This window comes from Vespa mandarinia, chromosome 15 (genome assembly GCF_050613455.1).
Source record: "Vespa mandarinia isolate Hongniang chromosome 15, ASM5061345v1, whole genome shotgun sequence".
NCBI classification, from domain to species: Eukaryota; Metazoa; Arthropoda; class Insecta; order Hymenoptera; family Vespidae; genus Vespa; species Vespa mandarinia.
Genome location: NC_140824.1, coordinates 2,925,001 through 2,930,000, shown reverse-complemented (window position 1 = coordinate 2,930,000; position 5,000 = coordinate 2,925,001). Strand labels below are relative to the sequence as shown.

The 5,000-nt window shown below is 30.6% G+C and overlaps 1 long non-coding RNA gene across 1 annotated transcript in view; it reads right to left on the bottom strand.

Moving 5' to 3' along the window:
* The window catches only part of LOC146872515 (uncharacterized), a 21,091-nt gene extending 21,009 nt beyond the window's left edge, over positions 1–82 (bottom strand). Inside the window, exon 1 of the long non-coding RNA XR_014982992.1 lies at positions 1–82. This exon is cut by the window's left edge and continues 338 nt beyond it. This is a non-coding gene — a long non-coding RNA (uncharacterized LOC146872515).
* Positions 83–5,000: the final 4,918 nt, after the last annotated feature.

Below are 5,000 nucleotides of genomic sequence, written 5' to 3'. Positions count from 1 at the left end.
GCACTCGTCATATTTCAATCGATTTACATTTTATCATATATCATACGTTTTATTAAATTCTTCGATCACGATTAAAATTTTATATCGTCTATAAAAATTTTAACATTATTATTATTATTATTATTATTATTATTATTATTATTATTATTATTATTTTTATTATTATTATTATTATAATTATTACTATTTTTTTTCTTTTTCTTTTTTTTTTTCTTTTTTTTTTTTTTTATACATACTTTTTATGTGGCTTCGATACGTGAAAGAAAAAAAAAGGAAAAGTACGGAAACGTGGATTTACGAAGAGATCATCAACGTTAAAAATATGATTCGCTTTGAAGAAGCATTTAATCTTTCATCGGCATCATTATTTTGATCTTAGAAGGTGTATTAAAGATCGTTTTATATACATCGAGGTCGTAGATGAGCTCTTTGCTGCTTTGTTCCTGCTTTTTATGACGGTCTTCTAAGCATTTTATGACGATGCCGTAACGATAAATGCAAGAGAATATATGAACATCCGTTCGAGCGTTCGAACGTCTGAATATATGTATACATGCATATGTAAGTATATATATATATATATGTGTGTGTGTGTGTGTAAAGAGTACGTGCACCTGCATATATGTAAATATTAACGTAATATGTAAATATAAAAAAATATATCTATACATAAAAAATATATATACATGTGCATAAAAAGTATACGTTCTAGATTCTAAACTATGACAAATATGATTTAAAAAGTTGTATATCAATCGTTTAAAGTATGACATAGGTCGCGCGTTTACCGATGGCCTACCCGTAACCATAAACTCGTCTTTCTTCGAGCTTAATACTGAAATACGAGCTAGTATGGAATAAAATGGGTTTGCTAGTAGTTTACTCGAGAAAGTGAGAGAGAGAGAGAGAGAAAGAGAGAGAAAGAGAATATCGTTCGAATAGGTAGGTACCAACATTTTTATTTTTAAGGTCAAACCGAGGTTCGTATCGATCCAATACTAACCCAGTAAAATAATCTTTTCGTACGGCCCATTCATTTTTGCAATTATATTTCTAAGAATATTTTTTAACGCGATCTTTTCAAGAAAAAAAAAAAAAAAAAAAAAGGAAAAAGAAGAAGAAGAAGAAAGAAGAAAGAAAAAAGGAAAAAGGAAAAAGGAAGAAAAAAAAGAAAAATAGAAAATTTCACGTCATAATTTCACATAGTCACATGTATATAGGAAGGTATGTAGATTTTTCTTTAAAAGTTACTACTTCCCACGCTCAGACAAGCTTTTTAATTTCGAGATCATGTTCACCGACGTAAAAGAAACGTGAACGTCGAGTTGTAAAACCCGTGGTCCAAATATACAAATAGCAAGACATTTTTTGCTCTGCGGTTGGAGTGCAGCTTACATTTGAAAAGGCAAATGCATATATGTATTTACTACGTACACACCTGTGTCAACACGTTCCGCAATATGAACGATGACAGAACAAGACGATACGAAATATATGTTTACTTCTTAATTATAAGTTTTGGTTACTCGTTAAACGTTTGTCATAATTTGGATTTTTAATAAAATTATTATCTTCATTTTTCTTTTTTCCTTTTCTTCTTGTTTTGATTTGTATTTTCTTTTTTCTTTTTTTTTTTTTTTGTTTTTTTTCTTTTCTCTTTTTATCTTTTTATCATTTCGTCAATTTAACAATACAAATTATCAATGATGATTTTTAATAATTCGCTAGAATTAATATTCGATAAAATCGATTCGATATTATTTGAAATATATTAATATTCGATATGTCGATAAAATTAATATTGCATATATACAGGGGTTCTTTGTAGGTGTTAAAAAGGTAGCCTATCATGGAGGCGCCGTTCTTCGATTAATTCAAGATAGATATTCTTTTACGCATACATGTATAGGTGTAGTCTATTGTCAGGGGCAATTGAAAAATTTTATATTCATATTATTCATTTGATAATAATATAATTAAAATGAAAAATAGATTTTAAAAAGTGATTGACGTACGATCGAATTTTTAAATCTAATTGATGATAATACAATAAAATAAGATTTAAAATTACAATTTAAATCGATACGTTATATATATTCAGTGTATATATATTCAACGATCGTACTCGAGTTGAATAGCTACGCTAAATTTCGATTACAATTGTACAAATTATAGGAAATGCCGAGAATTTTCGTAATCAATGGATTTTATTTTGATGTCGCTCATTAACACTTGGTCGAGCTTCGAAGTAATTTAATTTTCTAATAACTCCGAGCACGTACGCGCGACTCGCACTACTGCCTTTTTTACTGCAACTTTCACGGAAACATCGATTATAATGAATTTTTTTGTTGACCCAACACTTCGGCCATCTTCGATTAAAATTAATTTTATTACGTGAATATAAAGTTGTAAAATCAAACTTCTATTTGCGATGTAATTTTATGGAACGATTCCAAGCTTAATTACATTTTGCTTATCTCGGGCAATGATAACAACGTTCACAGGTTTATACCAGTTGATTTTATTAACTGATAAAGATAATTTAACTTGCATGAAAATTTTGTCACTAGTATAGGGATAACGCCAAAAACGTTCTTTGATATCTTCTTAACTAAATCAGATTAGATATTTCTTCAAAAGTTATGCATAAAGTTTTATCGTACTTTAACACGACGATCGTGTTCGGTCACTCGATAAAATTATACTTAAGCGAAACTTTTAATCAACCTATTAAATAGAATATCATCAGCGAGGAATTAAATCTAATGATATTTCAAATAGATATTTATCATTCAAAGCGTTGCATTAAGATAAACGATTGTCAAAATGTTATATATAATATTTTTTCATCGAATAATTCTAACGCAAACAATCCTACAATTTTTTTGCCTGTCATATACGTATATATAGGATAGATTGTTCGAGACCCGTCGAAGCTTGTCAGAAGTTATGATTTAAAAAAAAAAAAAAAAAAAAAAAAAAAAAGAAAAAAAAAGAAGAAGAAAAAGAAGAAAAAGAAAAAACGGAAAAAAAAAGAATTAACGGAGGGAAAAAATAGGTGGGAAAAAGAAAAAAGAAAAAGAAGAAAAAAAAAACGCAGGACAAAGTAATGAAATCAGAGATCATAGTACATCATAGCGAGCGTTTGACGTTGAGTTAGCGAACGATGACGATGCTAGGTTGAAGTGGATAAAAAAAAATTTGCGATATAAACGAGACCCGAACTGATATATATTTTTCGTTCGGTCGTTCGCTCGCTCGCTCGGTCGGTCGGTCGCTCGTACAATATTACTTTGTCGACTATGACGAGAAGGAAACTGTCGCGATAATCCGACGAGGGAAAAATATTCGTTGATTCCACTTCGCTCGAGGGACTTTGATCTCTCGAAAAGGATTTTCTTGGATCTCGTGTTCCCATTCCTTTTTCTTTCTAGTTTAAGGACAACAGTACGTTGTCACTTTTTGAAGGATTATCGAGTTGAACGCTTATAACGTTAAACACGTCGTCTGACGAAATCCAATTCAATCTGGCATAAAATAATATGAAGATTTTAAGGAAATATTAAACATAAACAAATATATTCATCAATTTCATTTCACTTCGTAAGATTGATTTACGTGATATATTAGGGGGAAAAAGAAAAAAAAAAACAAAAAAAAAAAATAGAAAGGTAACAGCCCGATTAAAAATCATTCATTAGAATTACAAACGTGATTAATAATAAATAACTTAATCTTTATTCCATAATTGACACAATGCAGAAACTTATTTACGAAGTGTTTTCATTCTTTTATGATTTCATAATTAGGAGAATTCGCATACGAACGTATATCTCGTATTTTTAGTCATTTTATCGAATAATATGAGAAACGTCTGTCGCAAACGAAACATCATAAACGTGTATCGTATCTACCAATGCAACTGACAACCAAAACTCGAGAGAGAAAAACAGAGAGAGAGAGAGAGAGAGAGAGTTGGTAATTAAAATCGTATTGCTTTAGACGAAAAATCGATATCGACGTGAACTTTAGAAACCAAGAGGAGAAAAGAGGAAAAAAATAATAAAAAAAAAAAAAAGAAGGAAAAAAAAGGGAAGAAGAAGGGAAGAAAAATAAAAGACAAAGTATTCATCTCGAACGAAAGAAGTTCGCGTAAAATTAGACCGCGTAATGGAAAAATAAAAAGTCCAATGACGAGGCAAAAATTTCATAATTAACGAGAGTTCGAAATGAATAGGTTCGTCGGTACGAAAATCTTTTCTTTTTTTTTTTCTTTTTTTCTTTGTTTTTTTTTGTGTTTTTCCTTCTTTTTTTCTTTGTTTTTTCTTTTTTTTTTTTTGTCTTTTTTTTAGTTTTCCCCTTTTCTCTTCATCCATCCATGCTCCATGCTCCCTCATCCTTCTCACCCATCCATCCCTGGCCAATGAGATCGTGAAAGAGGAGATAAAGAAAAATCAGAAGCTTACTTGAATCCTGTTTTACGAGCTAAGAGAAAACTAGACGAAGATGAATTGAGAGTTGACCGAGTCGAAAATGATTGTCCTGCGAAAAATAAGAGACGACGTATAAAAACGGAATAGATGAAAGAGAAATAGAGAGAGATAGAGAGAGAGAGAGAGAGAGAGAGAGACAGGTGCGATAACGTGTAAGATTATATAAAAAGAGAAAAAGAATGGGAGAGAAAGAAAAAGAGAAAAAGTATTTCAACGAACAGAACACGAGATTGAAGTACACGAAAAGGAGGACGAGTTATGCCGGAAGCGAAAGGACCCGTTCTTTTTTCTTTCTTTCTTTTTTTTTTCATTCTTTCTTTCTTTCTTTCTTCCTTCCTTTCTATCTTCCTTCCTTCCTTCCTTCCTTTCTTCCTTTCTTTCTTTCTTTCTTTCTTTCTTTTTTTCTTTTTTTCTCTCTCTCACTCTCTCTTTTTCTATCTTTTCCCTTCTCATTTCTTGTTTTCCGAAATACTCGTTGCCGTTCGAGCTTGCTCATGACAAGAA